The sequence below is a fragment of the Oncorhynchus clarkii genome, chromosome 24, assembly GCF_045791955.1.
Source record: "Oncorhynchus clarkii lewisi isolate Uvic-CL-2024 chromosome 24, UVic_Ocla_1.0, whole genome shotgun sequence".
In the NCBI taxonomy this organism is placed as follows: Eukaryota; Metazoa; Chordata; class Actinopteri; order Salmoniformes; family Salmonidae; genus Oncorhynchus; species Oncorhynchus clarkii.
This window is the reverse complement of record NC_092170.1, coordinates 7,444,294-7,462,592: the sequence shown is the minus strand read 5'-3', so window position 1 is coordinate 7,462,592 and position 18,299 is coordinate 7,444,294. Positions and strand designations below refer to the sequence as shown.

Here is an 18,299-nt window from a genome sequence, read left to right as displayed (position 1 = left end):
ATGTGTTGACGTGCCTGGTACCTGCCAAAGACACAACAGGAAGGACTTGGGCCAGGGCCAGGGCTGGCAAGGCTTCCCACCTCATTTGACTTTAAAGCAGGCTTTTTCTCTCTCTGCTCTCTCTCTCTGGCTGTGGGCTAAATGCAAAGAGAGGGGATCGGCACGCTGCTGGATGGTAATACAATTCATTAAAAACTTATTTTCACACGCATACAGGATGGCTGTGAGTCAAAAGTGGTTCCCTTTCACTTTGCTGAAGAAGAACTCGAAAGCCACAAAGAGGCGACTCATTGTTTCATTAGCAGTCTGCATTATGAGGTTCGTCTGGGACTGAGTGGCGCAGCGGTCTAAGGCACTGCATCTCAGTGCTAGAGATGTCACTGCAGACCCTGGTTAGATCCTGGGCTGTATCACAACCGGTCGTGATCTGGAGTCCCATAGGGTGGCGCACAATTGGCCCAGTGTTGTTAGGGGAGGGTAACCGTCATTGTGAAATAAGAATTTGTTCTTAACTGACTTCACTAGTTAAATAAAACAAAATAATTACTCCATTCAAAGTGAAATTAATTTTCTTTTTCTTTCTTGTAAAAGAAACAAAGCAGTCTTTAACAAAGCAGTCTTTAATTGAAGAGTTTAATTCTAAAACTTTTTATATCCATTTTCAGAAAAGTTGGTAAATTAGTTTATATTGTTTAAAGGAAAAATTGGTGGATTTAGCGTGTTGGAACGAAACTCATCAATTATAGAATTTTGCCAGTAGGTGTGACCGTTACCATGGTATTATTATCTCCATTTATTGCTCTATTTAATCTGTATCGCTGAAGCGTTATAGATTGAGCGATTTAAATGTGGTCATTTCAGATTGAGACGACATATGCAGCGTTTACCGCGAATGCAGTTGCTGATAATGCGGGGACATTGTTTTTACATTTCAGACACGATGTAACACCGAACTTCCTCAATGTGGATTGAATAGAGCCCTTGCTAATTTATCTGGTTTACACACTAATTGAAAAAGTAGATCCTTTTGATTACGCATAATCTTATGTCAAGATTACGCCTCCACGCACGCATGCACATACACACAAACTTGATGTCAAGATGACAGATTTATGAAAACAGATGCTATGCATTGCCTTCATGCGCTCCATACAACCCACCCCCCCACCCCACCCCCCACCCAAATTGGGCCAATCGAGAGTTTCATTTGTGGCTACCTGGCTACCTATCCATCTATGATTGGCTTGAGCCCTTCAGGGTTTCTCCTCGTTAGCTACCATTAGCCTGAGGTCCAGGCATCCTCTCTTCAAGCCGCTAATGATAATTACAGAGGAGTGGCTGTCAATGCCAGCCTTGCAGATGAATGCTCTTAAAATGGAGGCCGCTGAGTCTATCCACTCAGAGTTAGGCTAGGTGGGGGGCCCGGAGGGGGGTAACTTTTTTTCTGTATGACTGGACAATGACCCATGAAGGCCTTGCTTTTCTGACTCGGCAATGCAAATGTAGATAATCATACGTCAGAGGTCGTATGGCATAACTCTTCCAGCTTCTCTCCTTCATGACACTGTGCTGCTGCCGGTGCTGACAAACCATGCAGGTTGACACCAATACATTTATTTATTTGACCTTTTATTTAACTAGGCAAGTCAGTTAAGAACAAATGTGTATTTACAATGACAGCCTACCTCGGCCAAACCATAACCCGGACAACACTGGGCGCCCCCATGTGGGACTCCCTATCACGGCCAGTTGTCAAACCTGGAAGTGAACCAGGGTCTGTAGTGATACATCTAACGCTGAGATGCGCTGCCATAGACCGCTGCGCCACTCGGGAGCAGCTGTGCATCCACAAAGCATGTGGACACCCCTTCAAGTTAGTGGTTTCGGGTATTTCAGCCACACCCGTTGCTGATAGGTGTAAAAATTGAGCACACAGCCTTTCTCTATCTTCACAGATAAACATTGGCATTAGAATTGTCCCGCTGATGAGCTCAGTGAGTTTCAACATGGCACCGTCATAGGAGGCCACCTTTCAAACACGTCAGTTCGTCAAATTTCTGCCCTGCAAGAGCTGCCCCAGTCAACTATAAGTGCTGTTATTGTGAAGTGGGAACGTCTAGGAGCAACAAAGGCTCAGCCGCGAAGTAGTAGGCCACACAAGCTCACAGAACGGGACCACCGAGTGCTGAAGCGCATAGCGCATAAAAATGGTTTGTCCTTGGTTGCAACAGTCACTACTGAGTTCCAAACTGCCTCTGGAAGCAATGTCAGCAAAATAACTGTTTGTTGGAGGCTTTATGAAATGGATTTCCATGGCCAAGCAGCCACACACAAGCATAAGATCACCATGCGCAATGCCAAGTGTCGACCTGAGTGGTGTAAAGTTCGCCTCTGTTGGACTCTGGAGCAGTGGAAACGCGTTCTCTGGAGTGAGGAATCACTCTTTACCATCTGGCAGTCCGACTGATTGAATCTAGGTTTGGCAGATGCCAGGAGAATGCTACCTGCCCCAATGCATAGTGCTAACTGTAAAGTTTGGTGGAGGAGGAATAATGGGCTTGGGCTGTTTTCATGGTTCGGGCTAGGCCCCTAAGTTCCAGTGAAGGGAAGCTTAACGCTCCAGCGTACAATGACACTATAGACAATTCTGTGTTTCCAGCTTTGCGGCAACGGTTTGGGGGCCCTTTCCTGTTTCAGCATAACAATGCCCCCATGCACAAAGCAAGATCCATACAGAAATGGTTTGTCGAGATCGGTGTTGAAGAACTTGACTGGCCTGCACAGAGCCCTTACCTCAAACCCATCGAACTCCTTTGGGATGAATTGGAACACTGACTGCGAGCCAGGCCTAATCGCCCAACATCAGTGCCCAACCTCACTAATGCTCTTGTGGCTGAATGGAAGCAAGTCCACGCAGCAATATTCCAACATCTTGTGGCAAGCCTTGCCAGAGGAGTGGAGGTTATTGCAACAAAGGGGGACCAACTCCATATTAATGCCCATGATTTTGGAATGGATGTTCGATGAGCAGGTATCCACATACTTTTGGTCATGCATTATATTTCCCATCTCTTAAATCACCCTTTGGTCGATACATTGGTCTTTTATAGGTTCCCAGAAGATAGGTTTTAAATGGTCATTTCGAGCTAGCTGTTTGGTGGGACAACTTATAGTCTATTTCACAGAGATTCCCTGTCTCATTCAGTGGGAAAGATGGACCCTCTGGCCAAGCCATTTAAATAGGCACATATGTCTACCTGAGAACAGCCATGTTCTCTTTAATTCTCTCCCTCTGTCCATCTCTCTTTCTCTGTCCTTCTCCCTCTCTCTCAAACCCCCGGGATACTTTGAGATCATTGTGTCATTTCTGTGTGTAGTATGATAGATAAGAACATATTAACATGTGTCTCCCTTGTATGTCACAGCGTGCCTCAGGGTAATGGGGCGTTTGTGAGGCTATGTTTATCTGAGCGTGTGAGTCAATGTAGCCCCACACACACACACACGCACGAAAGCATGCATGTACACACACACACACACACACACACACACACACACACACACACAAACACACAAACACACACACACAGAATGAGCTCATGTCCTCACACCTCTCAAAGGCTCTCCATGTGCTCAACAAACCATCTGTGTGATTGCAGTGTAGATTGTAATGTACAGTGCGTTCCTCCGTGTGTGAATCACTAAAAGGAGTGTGAGTCTACTGAAGGGGCTGTAGGCTGTAGTCCCATTCTTTGTGTTCTTCAGATGGCGGTTGGCCCCCATACGGCCCATTCTAACAGAGGGGTCAGCCTCCCGGGCCCCGGGGCCAGAGCATCCATCATCCCACCGGTGTTTGAGGTCGGCTCCGTCGACAACACCAATTATACTGAGGAGCCTAGCGACAATGCTGGGCACACTGGGCCAGTCTATGTCCCACTTCTTTTGTCTTGTGCTCACAGACAGAGAGCAACTTCTGTCTAATTTCCTTGATTACTAATGATGATTCAGTTGTTATTTCTTTCTACTTTGTTGTTGTTTTGGGCTGTTTTATTGGCCACATCTTTAATTTTCTCTTTTTTTAGAATGTTCTTTGTTTCATACTGTTTCATTCTGTCAACTAACATGTTTCAACAATGTGCTGTTATTAACTCGTTTCTACAACAATTGAGAAACATGTTGAAGATTGAAAGATTTGGAGGTACGGAATTGCCAGCGTATTCCCTCTTCGTGATAAAGTGACAGAAGTTAAACACTTTCTTTTTTTATTGAACCCTTATTTAACTAGGCATGTCTTATTTACAATGACGGCCTAGGAACAGTGGGTTAACTGCCCTGGTCAGGGGCAGAACAACAGATTTTTACCTTGTCAGCTCGGGGATTCAGTCTATGGATAGAACTCCTCAGAGACAATGCCCGTACCCCTAAAGATGTGGATGTTAGTTCAGCTGTCTGTCATGCCCGCTGGGCATATGGAACGTCATAATAGCAAAACATGCACACTTGTGTCCTGTTTCCAAAACACACTGAAATTAATGACCAATTAGCTTACACAAGTCACTCTTAATTGTGCCTCAGTCTGCTTGTGGCATAATAGGAATGTAACAATGGCCGTAGTGTTTGTGTGCCCTTCTCCTGTGGTATCCAAAAATGTGGAATTTTTTTCGGAGCATTTGTTGCTGCTTTCATGTATAATGTGTCTTGGATCTCCAAGGCAGGCAGAATAATGCCTCTCGCGTTGTTTTCCAATTGGTTCGAGTGTCAAGTCGATTCTTATACTCCTCCGTTGCTTTTCTTTTGATATATTTCCAATGGTTGATTATTGTTTCATTTCATTATTTCATCATCTCATTAAATAAATGATGTAAAATACACTTTGTTTGTACAGGAATTTAAGTATTATCAAGCAAACATTAGTAGGTCTACAACCCAGACAGAATTATGTCTTGATTTTAGCTTTCGCAACTTCAATTCCTACGTTCCACAAAGCCGAGGAAGTTATAATAGGATGGTAGATGCATAGAAGTAGAATGAAAAGAACAGGCTTGGGAGCTCTATTTGACCTTTATTTAACTAGGCAAGTCAGTTAAGAACAAATTCAACGTCAAAAACAACGTCTTCACAAATCTGGGACCAGCGCCGTTGCTAACTACCAGTGCCGTTGCTAACTAGCATAGCCATTGTTACAAAGAGTTATGGGATATTAGAATCCCGTTGTCTTAACCTTTGTCATCTTCAACCTATGGGAACACTCAAATGGCCGCCAGTCCACCCATTATGCCATCATTGACTCGAATGGAGATTCATTCTATTTCTATGGGTAGATATGTCGGTGAAAATGGGTCACCGACAGAAGACAAAAACAGAAAAATTCCAGCCTAGTTCAGAATTGGGAAAACTTCACACTTCAATGAACTGTGAAAGAGCTAGGCAAAACAAATGCTGTGCAGGGGCCTGTGCTGCTCGTAGAGGGAGGAAGCCCTAATCTCTCTTTTGTCCCGGGCCAGGTAGGGGTCTCGCTTTGGGGATGAAGTTCCCCTTGAAGTGGAGTGAAGCAGGGTGGGCATAATGAAGTGTGATGGGACACCCACCAGCCTCCCCTCACAACCCCCTCCACCACCACCACCACCTCTCACCCCGTCCCATACAGCCCCAGCCCGTGCCATTATTTCCCCTTACGTCCTTCCTGGGTCTGTGGAGAAGCGAACAGATGTTGGCTGGTGTGAAAGGACCCTTGAGCTCATAAACTAGCCGCCGGGATTTGGAGGCGACGGGATCAAAGAGAGGCCTACTTGATTACCTCTACATACACATATATTCTGACAAATCTTCACGCTCAGCATGTAGACAAATGAGTGCACGCATGTATTCATACATGGATTGCATTTCCATTGTCCACATACCCACACATTCACTAACGTGCACACAAGGGCAAATGTGTACACAAATGCAAACATGATTACACACAAATTGACAGACTCACATGCACACAGGCACGTGCACACATGCTAGTTACCCAAACCAATACAAAATGGGTCTGTCTTATGTAATATTTTTCTGTGTAATAACGGAAGAATTCACCAATGGATCTAGGTGAGGAGACAGATAAAATATGCAGACAGAGGAAACTAATTTGGCGCCCAGCAGTGTTGAGCGACAGCTCCACTTCTGTCCCTTTTCCCAGATTTACAGGGCAGAACGGAGAATCAAGGACACAGGTAGTAATTGTCTGAATCTTCGTTGAGTTTGACAAATCCAGGTTATGCAACAGAGTGCTGCTTGCGATGCCTGGTGACAATTAAAATAGCAAGCAGAGAAGGTAATCTGCCAAAAATACTCAGGCAACCTTGTCTGACAACATGACAGGAGCAGAATGTGGCAGCATAACGGTCCTTCCTCAGATATCTGTTAGACACCGACTGCTCAGCTTTTCTTTCCTGGATGAACATGCATTTAGGCCAAATGTAAAGGAAGTGTAATTGGTGGACGTGCCATGTGCCGAACTTGTAGCTTTATTCTCTGATATTCCAGTGCAGCGGTTGCGTCTCCCTGTCTGACAGTGTGGGCCTTTCATCCATAGGAGATGTCCCTGCTAGTCCTCCCAGAATGTCACCTCAGCAACATCACCACCCGCTTTCATCCACTAGGAACAGGAAGTGTTTTTTTACGACTGTTTCCTGGATGTTACACTTCATTGTTTACTCTCCTCGAGTAGTGATAAACTCACTGGGATTTCTGTGGTCAGCTAGATTTTTGTTATTGCAGCTTACTAATTAAAGTACTACAAAAAAAAGGGAATAAGAGCTTTGTCATTAAACAAATCTCTTTCTGTCTGTGGCTTTTGTTTTTTGGGGGATGAGAAGTGAGCATGTTGGGTATTCGCCATCACTTTCAACTGCTCATGGAGGACAAGTGACACTCACAGATGCAGGGGAATATCTCTTGCAGTCCAAATTAGCCTTCACTCATACCCCCAAAGAAACACATCATGTACATCTCTCTCAAGATTGTGTTTGAACATTTAGTCACATGGCTCAAATCACCAGAAAAATTCCTGTGCATTTCTGTACACTGAAAGTTCATAATATCAGTCCGTTTTGGGGGACAGTTAATACAACATGAGGTTTGTATTCACTCACTTAAAAAGGACAGACTAGTCCTAAAAACCACATAGGGGGTTATTCAATCTCACATCAGTCACAGGTTCAGGCAGAATTGCATTTCAAATGCATTACTATTCGCGAGAATGTAAGCTGTCTGCCTGAGCATTTGTGGGAATTTTGATGTCATCTGTGGGACTAGCAGAGGCCCAAGAGATCTGTCTGCCCGGGGTGTTTAGTATTCTACACCACCTGCTTGGAGCCTGAACGACCAATGATGTTAGATTTAATTCCATCTAGAAAAAATGCTGAATCATTGCTCCTCCATTTTACAAGACTCACAAACATACCATGATTAAAGTAGAGGAATCCAGATGTAGGCTAATGTTCTTACCTCATGTTCTATGTTTTTTTTTCTTTTGGATCTTAAGCCCCGTCTATACCTGCTGCTCACATGCGTCCTTCGTCCTGATACCAATCAGATTCATCATGCGTCTTTTAATTGTCTACACCTGTTGACACAATCAGAATGTGGACAAGATCAGGACATCAGGCATATGTTAGCTCCAGGTGTAAACGGGCTCGTGATGAATGTTTTATTTGCTTTGGTGAATATTCATGAGCACCACATCTGGCAAAAGTAGTTTAATTAGAAACGCACCAGGAGTACTCGTGTGATTTCACTTCAACAGGGACTCTTCAAAATGTCAACGTCGAAAAGGTAGGCCTAGTAGTAGAGTTAAAGGTAGTCATGCATTTAATGGAAAGTGAAGAGGAAAGTTAGAAAAGGGATCCAGAACTTTCTCCTGAATCTAATCACAAGGAGGTGATGTGCAGTGTTTTGTAGTGAGGGGCAATCTCAGCCTTTTTTGCAAAGCTCTAAATCCATTCAGACATTCTCTTAGACAAGCAGATATTCTTTGCGTAATTCAGCACTCGCATGAATAGGAATCTGCTGTAAAAGCATCCAAATTGATAAATGACATATCAATAATAGTAAAGATTTACCATAATGCAGGCAAAGCTGACAACAATATGTGAGAGTGGAACCACTTCACTGGTTACCTTGCAAAGCAACTTTTGGGCTCCCTTCTGTAAAACATGCTAATAAGCAATTGCACATGAATCTCAATGAATGTTGTCAATCCTGCTGATGCTTTTTGCTTTACTAAAATACATACTGCATATATATATATATATATATATATATATATATATATATATATATATATATATATATGGTTTGCCCATGGACATTTGCCTAGCACAATGACACAGCATATTTAAACAATGGCATAGATGGACTGTCTGACCAGAGGCTGGAAAGCAGAAGAACACCTACAGTTAATCATGTCAACAGAGTCTGTGGAAAGTACAAGGGTCTCAGAGATTAGGGGTGTCTGGCTATGATATAACCACTAGCATCTATATCCCTGTTACTTACTCTGTTGTTAACATGTCACGTCCCATGTTTTAGACAAAACTGTGACAGTGTAAGTAAGGACAACATCATGGCACAGGGTTCAAGTAGTATTACTGTATATATCTTGCCTAAACTGCTGAGAAATACCCCTGTACAGGCAACAATGAACTCAACCAAGATAGAGACGCCTGCTTCTCAGATGTCTTTTCCAGACTAATCTATGTCTGAGTTGAACTGAGCTGAGGGGGACTGGTTAACGTCACTAAAAAAAGCCTCTGGCGACCCTTAGTGGCAAAACCATACTTCTGTAACTGTCATTACATTGTCATGAGGTCAGTTTGGTTCAAAACTGACCAACAAAGCTGATGAATTCACTGCTTCTAACACATTTTCTTCATGTAAAATAAGTTGGACACTTAACAATGCAATTATTAATCTATGAATATGATTAGCTTCAGAAATTGTGTGAATAATGTTGCTGCACAGCTTCAAGAAAAATAATTTTATTTCTTTATAAATCCACATATTTTACCTATGAAAGCATACAATTCCATCTCACGTATTTTTTTCTTATTGTTGTTTCATAATTCAAAGGAAATATGGGTATCAAATCAGAGAAAATTGAAGGTATATCTCACATACAAATACATACACAGTCAACAGTAAGGGTAAAATTGTATTTGATCAATGTGTCCATCTTTTCCATATCGAAAGTGTTATACAATAGGGTCGGTTTCTTTTGTCAGAATGAAACTTAACTCACCATTTCACCATCAAACCAAAACGCAATACTTGTGCTGTAAGTTCATGTAATCAAACCAAACCAGATCCAGGTTCTTATTTTGACCTCATCTTGAGAGCCCATGTTTTTATTCCAAGTTGGGATATCCATGGCCAAATAATATGATTTGTTTTCACCATCATCCAAAATGGATGTATCTGATCTCTTAATTGATGAATATACTATTCAATTGTCCATATAGACAGAGAGAGAGAGAGATGGGGGGGGGGGGGTAGAGAAAGAGAGAAAGAGAGCAAGATAGGATTATAAAGATTATAAAGTGCCCTAAGAGATCAAAGAACAGCCGTTTGATATCGGTGCATCGACGCGACATTGCTGTGTGCTAACGCTTCCAAGGCCCTCAGGGAGGAGAACAAAACACTGTATTGCCTTTTCCTCTTATTGTATTCCTTTGGCAAATGACCGATCGTTAAGGGAGAGTGGAGCTTTACTACGAAACCCACAATACATCATCAAAACCATCCAAGGGTGTTCCTCTGTAGTAGGCAATTTCAATGGGAATCCCAAAAAGTATTCCCGAAAGGAATGTTAGGCGTCTGGGTTAAGGTCAATTCATTCCTCACGCATTAAAAGAAGCCCCAGGTTTTGGAAAACATTTCCCTCCACTCCACAGGGCTGGATTACATCCCAGTTCCGGATAGAATTGCATAAGTGACAGAGCACAGCGATTCCATGGCATCCACCCCATCTCTGCTCCCAATGCTGTTCTTGGCTTCATATTTATTATTTTGTGTTTTTCCAACTTCCTTGAACCAGGGGGACTTCACCTGGAGGAGAGAATTATAATAAATATCATTAAGTAGTGACACAACCTGCTGTCTACTAGAACATCTAATGCAATAGAAGGACAATTACATTCATCAGAATGTTGGTAAAAACGTGACATTTCAGGAAAGTTCAGTGAAAATATACTATTTGTGGTCTACTTGTCCCTTATTCCCTTCTCATTCGCCCTTTGAAGCAGACTTGCGTAACGTCATACTTTCCCCATTTCTATGTAGAACTTTAATATAGCAATCAAATGTATAGCTCTCTGTCCCCAAACTCACCTTTCCATTCTCCATCCCTCCACCTCAGAGGACGAGCATGGGTGATGTGCAAATCTGGAAGAGACAGGACACAGGAATCAGTGCACCAACCTCATAAAACTCTCACCTGAGCTAAGAATACCTGTAAAGTTTCCATATGTCTTACCTGACCCAGGGGGGTACAAGTCTGTAGATAAGAATATCACAACCTGGCTAGGTGGCTGCACCTACCAGTTCCTTTTAGACAGTGAAGAGACACGAGAAAGTAAGGAGGGTAAGAAGGTGTGCTAGAATAGTATGGGCCAGATCCAAACCCACTCCAGAACTGGGATATCTGTATGATCAGAAGGCAATGGCAATAACCGCTAGATTGCCCCAGCCCACACAACTACCAGTATTTGACAGTGTCTTACACATATGTCTTGTTCAAAATGAGATGATTAAAGACCACCAGAGACCACCGCAAAGCTTCACTAAGAACCTGGTTCGCTGACTGATTTGGAAAGTCGTTTTCTTCCATACAAAGCAATGCTAATGCTAATAAATCTGCCAAGATAATTATTTTCAGAGGGTTGATATGCTACGGTATGGAGACGGCCCAATTATGTAATGCACACATACTTCCATGCATAGCATGGCTGCTTGTGCCGCAGTCTAAGGGGGAAAGGGTCTGCTCCTCTCCTGGTAGCACAGACGGGGTGGAGGTAGAAAGGGGGGAGGTTGCGTCCTACTTTTAGCAGTGCCCCACCAATGGTGAGTATCTGCTGATCACGTCTCCCGCTGACACCCCATCCCCTCTCCTCTCAGACCCCCCCCCCCCTTCCTACACTTCTTTATTAGAACAAGCTCTAAATCTGCACTTCCTTACCTGTTTCTCTCCTGTGCAGCTTTATTTTCTCTCTCACTGTCTCGGTACCCTCTTTCACTCTCTTCTCCATCCCTACCTCTTTCTTTCAAGCCCTCCATGCCTTTCTCCCTCTGTACACCACCATCGATCTCTCTCTCTTTGTCTTTGTCCTCCTTGACTCTGTTGATCTCTTTCTTTCTTTCTTTCTTTTTTCCCCTTCCCCTACATCTGTATCTCTCTCCCCCGTCTCTCTCTCTCTCTCTCTCTCTTCCTTCCACCGCTCTCCCTCCCTCCTGTCGCCGGTAACTCTGTCAGCCTCATTGCGTCGCTGTGAGAGCGACACAATGAGTGATCTGTCATCTCCTCGCTGGCTGTCTGATGCTCCTAGATGAATTATGGATGCAAACACAGAGTATTTCACAGCTAAATGTTGAATACTGAGGCTGAGGAAGGATGCAACCTCATCTACCTCATCCAGGCCTGTCACAGAGGGAGAACACTGCCTGCTGCTGCCCACAGCTATAAACACACACGGTACCGGGACAGATGGCCATTAATTGAGCCAACTAAACTGTCTTCTTCAAGAAGTAAGACGATGATCGATAGGGTTGTAAACCATATGTAACCAAGGTCTAATCACTCGGCCGTCTGAGACAAAAATATATCTTTCTCCTGAATGGATATGTAATGCAACCAGGACTCATAAACTGCTCAACAACAAAACCAATTGATCCCAATTGAGAGCTGCATGGATTGTTTCACTGCTACAGCTGTTGATGACTCATTATGCAAGCTATTACATGTGGTAAATGAAGACAGTGATCGTAATATTGATCATCTCTTAGCTTAGGTCAGGGGTTCACAAACCTTTTGGCCCACGACCCCATCTGAAAATTCTCACCCATGTGAAAAAAATGGTAATTAACAGTCAATGTTTACTTTTTTATTTGGGGCTATGGCATTCAATTGAAAAACATTCTAACAGTATTTCTCACCATCACATACTATTTTTTAAATTTGTAATTAAAAAAAAATATATATATATATATATATTTTAAGGGGTAGATCAGCTTAATATTGCGGAAAGAATATTGGTTCCATCAATGTAATTGTCTGCATCATTTCCAATCCCCCATATTTTTGGGGGGTAAATATATATATCCATACATGCATGCATACATGTACACATATATGCATACACATACCTATATAGACATACATACTTTTTAAAGAATATACCTTTATTAGTATTCCCCGCTAACCCTACCACCGATCCCCCAATTGGAGTAAACTAATAAACACTTCGGCTTTTACCTTCAATTTATACATCTTATACACATTTTACAGACACACTCTATTTTACAATAGTTATTTTTTGTTTTTTTTTAGTCCTTCCTCTATTTCTGATGTCCATCCAGTTTGATTTCTATTTGTAACTGTGCTATTTCACAAAAGTTCTGAACCTAAATACACTTTACAGACCCCGTAGGTTTTACATGTTTTATCTTGCTATTAGTCCCACCCTTCAGCTCCATTCAACCCCTCCCATCTATCTCTCAACATCATCCATTTTGTATTTCTATTTGCCATCTATTTTTCCACTGTGCTGTGAACCTTTCTATTCTCATAGCTTCTACGGATTGTAAATTCAAAATAAACATTTTTGCTAAAATAATTATTATATTATTGATTGATTGACTTTGGCTTTTCAAATCACCCAGTATTGCTATCTGCAGTGTTAGTTCTAGGCAAATGTTGCAATTCTTCAGCCATTCCTGGACCTGTGAACAAAAACGAGCTACATATGGACAATACCAAAATAAATTATCTAATGACTCTGCCTCCTCACAGCAGAATCTGCAGAGCTAGGAAGATTGTATCCCCCATAACATTCTATTAGTTGCAAGAATTTTGTATAGTAATTTAATTTGAAAAATTCGAATTTTTGCATCCGGCGTTGTTTTGCATATCAATTCATAAACCATGTGCCATGGAATGGGTACATCGAAAATCTGTTCCCAACTTTTTGCAATTTATATGGCACAGCTGTCAGTTGTTTGATCCTTAAATGAAATTGGTATATGTTTTTATTTATCACACTTGTCTTTAACCATTTATGTTCCTTAATACAGGGCCGACATACAAGGTCCTTACTTTTTCCCCTTCTACTCGCCTCTTCCATTTTTGTGGTAATGCTGCAATTTATTGGTTGTAATTTTGGGTAGAGCAGACATTTCCATATGTCTGTGTTAGCTGCATGTGTGACATAACTCCACCAGTCCTATTTATGATTTCATTCACAAAAAATACAGTTTTAAAAAAAAAATCAATTAGTATATTTGAATTTAACCACAATATTTGTTGTATTATTTGTTCTGTCTTTTCAGGTGGATTAAACTGAAATTGCAAACAACTTTCTAAGGCTTGTTTAAAAAATAAAGATATTTTGGAGATTATTTCCTTTTCAAACAATCGAAAGTAAGCAGGTGTAATCTGAATAAAGGGAAAAAGGCCATTCTTGAACATAGGATGAGACATTCATACCAATTTACTAGAGAACCAGTTTGGATTTAAGTATAACTTTTGTATGACTGATGCCTTTCGTGAGAGGTCTAATGCTTTAATATTTAATAATTTCTGCCCTCCGAATTCATATTCGTTATATAAATAGGCCCTTTAAATTTTATCTGGCTTGCCGTTCCAAATAAAATGGAATATTTTATGTTCATATCATTTAAAAAGCAGATCACTAGGTGTAGGCAAAACTATAACCAAATAAGTAAACTGTGATATGACTAAAGAGTTAATCAGGGTGATTTTTCCACAAATAGACAGGTATTTTCCTTTCCAAGGTAGCAAGATTTTTGCTAACTTTCTATAAAAATTTATTGGAGTGAGATCATTTCTTTCTTTTGGCATTTGTATACCGAATATGTCGAAGGAAAAAGGAAACCGCACACTGCTCTTGATAGTATTACCGATCTTTAATAAGCTTACGTATCGGCCACACGGCCTTCGTCAGAGCTTTTTTTATTTTTTACCGAGTATGTCCGCATCTCCGTCAGACCATTTTATTGGTAAACTACATGGTAATGTAAAATGTGCATTTTTTTTGTGATCCAATACGTAATATTATCATAATTTGGTTTTAATCCAGAGAGAATAGCAAAAGTATCTAGATCCTCTATGAGGCCGTGGAGAGACGAATTGTGGTTTTAAAAGAAAACATGAATCATCAGCGTACAATGACACCTTATTTTAATACACGGATTTCTAATCCCTTAATATAATTGTTTGATCTAATCTTAACAGCTAACATTTCGATGGCAATAATAAATAGATATGCCGATAGTGAACAACCTTGTTTTACTCCTCTAGAGAGTTTAAAACTTTCTGAGATGTAGCTATTATTTATTATTTTACACCTAGGTTTACTATACATAACTTTAACCCATTTTATAAGAGATTCCCCAAAATTGAAATATTCTAGGCATTTATGTATAAACTCCAGTCGTACTTTTATCAAAAGCCTTTTCAAAATCAGCTATGAAAACCAGGCCTGGTGTCCCCGATATTTCATAGTATTCTATTGTTTCCAGTACTTGCCTTTTATTATCTCCAGTGCATCGTCCATGTAAAAAACTGATTAGGATGAATAATACCTGACAATACTTTTTTAATTCTATGCGCCAAGCATTTAGCTAGGATTTTTGAATCACAACACTGAAGTATAAGAGGTCTCCAATTTTTTAAATGGACTGGATCTTTATATATACCACTTGGGTCCTGTTTCAGTAACAATGATATCAGACCTCCTTGTTGCATGTCTGATAATCTACAATTTATATAGGAGTGGTTAAAACATGCTAATAATGGTCCTTTGAGTATATATAAAAAAAGTTTTGTATGCTTCCACTGGTATGCTATCCAGCCCTGGAGATTTCCCATTCTTAAAGGCCCCAATTGCATCAAGCAGTTCCTCCTCTGTAATTTGGCCTTCACATGAGTCTTTCTGTACAGATGTTAATTTTACAATATTATTAGGGAAAAAATACATACAATTAGTTTCAGTTAGTGGAGATGGAGGAGCCTGAAACGAAAACATATTCTTAAAGTACTTTACTTCCTCTTTCAAAATATCATTTGGTGAATCATGCGTGACTCCATCATTTGTAGCAAGTTTTAATAATTTTTTGGGGTAGCATTTCTATATTGAAGATTGAAAAATAATTTGGTGCATTTTTCCCCATATTCCATCCAGTTCACTTTATTATTATAATATATTACACTGGATCTTTCTTGAATAAGTTCCTCCATTTCTTTTAGTTTTTCCTCTAACTTATTCTGTGCCACTATGGTACCGTTTTTTATTGCTATCTAACTGTACTGTTAGTCCTTCAATTTCCTTTGTTAATATGGACACTTTTGATCTAAATTGCTTTTGTTTTATTGATGAGTACTGAATTGCATGGACTCTAAAGGCACACCTAAAAGTGTCCCATACAATAAGGGGATTTGCTGTACCTATGTTATGTCTGAAAAAGTCAGTTATAAATTCTTCCATGACATTCATGATTTCCTTAAGTGCCTGAGGGTGATAGTTTGTAGTGTGATTTCCTTTCCGGTCCATAGAGGTTTTTAAGACCGTATTAAAATCTCCTACCATAATAATAGAGTCTAGTGTTGCTTGTAGAGTTGATAAGTTATTTTTCCACAAAACTTTCAACGATTGTTGAATCGGTTTCCTGTGAACAATATATGTTATATTCCTTCTCTTTTAGCCAGGTAAATACTGATCGTCTTTTCTTATTATCTGCTAGGCCATTACAATTGTAACTGGCTATACTTATTTCACCACTTACCATAATGAGACACAACTTTCAATTATATTTATCAAAATATGTTTGTAAACGTTCCATTAAAAAGTAACATGATGATTGAGTGTCTATATAGCTGTACCATGATATTTGCATTGCTACTAAGTAAACCTCCAATTGGTCCCCACCATTCCACCCGCTAAAAGCCCTCCTCATCCCGAGCTGGGCCGTCATCCCAATGCCCGACAGACCACCTCCGACCCCTCGCATACCATAGCCCTGAAGATACTGGGATCCATCCTTCGAAAAGAGCACACAGTGCCATTTACCGAATTTAAGTTTATCAACTTCCAAATGCATTTCCATCGCCCTCACCCCGATTTGTATTATATATAGCTGTGGATCATCCTCTATTGTCCCTAACATATTTTACTCCTTCGCAACAGTTGTGGGATACACACATACACCCACACACACTCAACCCTTTCCCCCCACACAACCATAAACTCACATTCTCAACAGTTGCACCATCCCAGAGCCCAACTCAAGAAAGGTCCTGATTTACAAATGCACTTACTGTTGCAGCTGCATTAAGTTCCTCGGCATACACATTACAGACAAACTGAATTGGTCCACTCACACAGACAGCATTGTGAAGAAGGCGCAGCAGCGCCTCTTCAACCTCAGGAGGCTGAAGAAATTCGGCTTGTCACCAAAAGCACTCACAAACTTCTACAGATGCACAATCGAGAGCATCCTGGCGGGCTGTATCACCGCCTGGTATGGCAACTGCACCGCCCTCAACCGTAAGGCTCTCCAGAGGGTAGTGAGGTCTGCACAACGCATCACCGGGGGCAAACTACCTGCCCTCCAGGACACCTACACCACCCGATGTCACAGGAAGGCCATAAAGATCATCAAGGACATCAACCACCCGAGCCACTGCCTGTTCACCCCGCTATCATCCAGAAGGCGAGGTCAGTACAGGTGCATCAAAGCTGGGACCGAGAGACTGAAAAACAGCTTCTATCTCAAGGCCATCAGACTGTTAAACAGCCACCACTAACACTGAGTGGCTGCTGCCAACACACTGACACTGACTCAACTCCAGCCACTTTAATAATGGGAATTGATGGGAAATGATGTAAATATATCACTAGCCACTTTAAACAATGCTACCTTATATAATGTTACTTACCCTACATTATTCATCTCATATGCATACGTATATACTGTACTCTATATCATCGACTGTATCCTTATGTAATACATGTATCACTAGCCACTTTAAACTATGCCACTTTGTTTACATACTCATCTCATTTGTACATACTGTACTCGATACCATCTACTGTATCTTGCCTATGCTGCTCTGTACCACCACTCATTCATATATCCTTATGTACATATTCTTTATCCCCTTACACTGTGTACAAGACAGTAGTTTTGGAATTGTTAGTTAGATTACTTGTTATTACTGCATTGTCGGAACTAGAAGCACAAGCATTTCGCTACACTCGCATTAACATCTGCTAACCATGTGTATGTGACAAATAAAATTTGATTTGATTTGATCAAGGAACTCTCTGTACTTTGCTCCGTTCATCTTTCCCTCGATCCTGACTAGTCTCCCAGTCCCCACTGAAAAACCTCCCCACAGCATAATGCTGCCACCACCATGTTTCACTGTAGGGATGGTATCAGGTTTCCTCCAGACTTGACACTTGGCATTCAGGTTTTATCAGACTAGAGAATCTTGTTTCTCATGGTCTGAGCATCCTTTAGGTGACTTTTGGCAAACTCAAAGTGGCCTGTCATGTGCCTTTTACTGAGTACTGTCTTCTGTCTGGACATTCTACCATAAAGGCCTGATTGGTGGAGTGATGCAGAAATGGTTGTCCTTCTGTAAGGTTCTCCCATCTCCACAGAGGAACTCTGGAGCTCTGTCAAAGTGACCATTGGATTGTTGGTCACCTCCCTGACCAAGGCCATACTTGGTCATGTTTTGCGGGTACTATTTAATGAAGTTGCCAGTTGAGGACTTGTAGTAAACAGCATTGTATGAGATCTTCAGTTTCTTGGCAATTTCTCACATGGAATAGCCTTCACTTCTCAGAACAAGAATAGACTAATGAATTTCAGAAGAAAGTTATTTGTTTCTGGCCATTTTGAGCCTGTAATCGAACCCAAAAATTCTGAGCTCCAGATTCTCAACTAGTCTAAAGAAGGCCAGTTTTATTGCTTCTTCAATCAGCACAACTGTTTTCAGCTGTGCTAACATAATT

At 41.1% G+C, this 18,299-nt stretch overlaps 1 protein-coding gene across 1 annotated transcript in view; it reads right to left on the bottom strand.

The window, feature by feature from the left end:
- Positions 1-9,964: 9,964 nt before the first annotated feature.
- LOC139382423 (leucine-rich repeat and fibronectin type III domain-containing protein 1-like protein) overlaps positions 9,965-18,299 on the bottom strand; it is a 122,256-nt gene continuing 113,921 nt past the window's right edge. Inside the window, exons 5-6 of the mRNA XM_071126466.1 lie at positions 10,372-10,425; positions 9,965-10,089 (exon numbers count right to left, since the gene is read on the bottom strand). The gene's annotated coding sequence lies outside the window, so the exon portion shown is untranslated. The remainder of the gene's footprint in view (positions 10,090-10,371; positions 10,426-18,299) is intronic.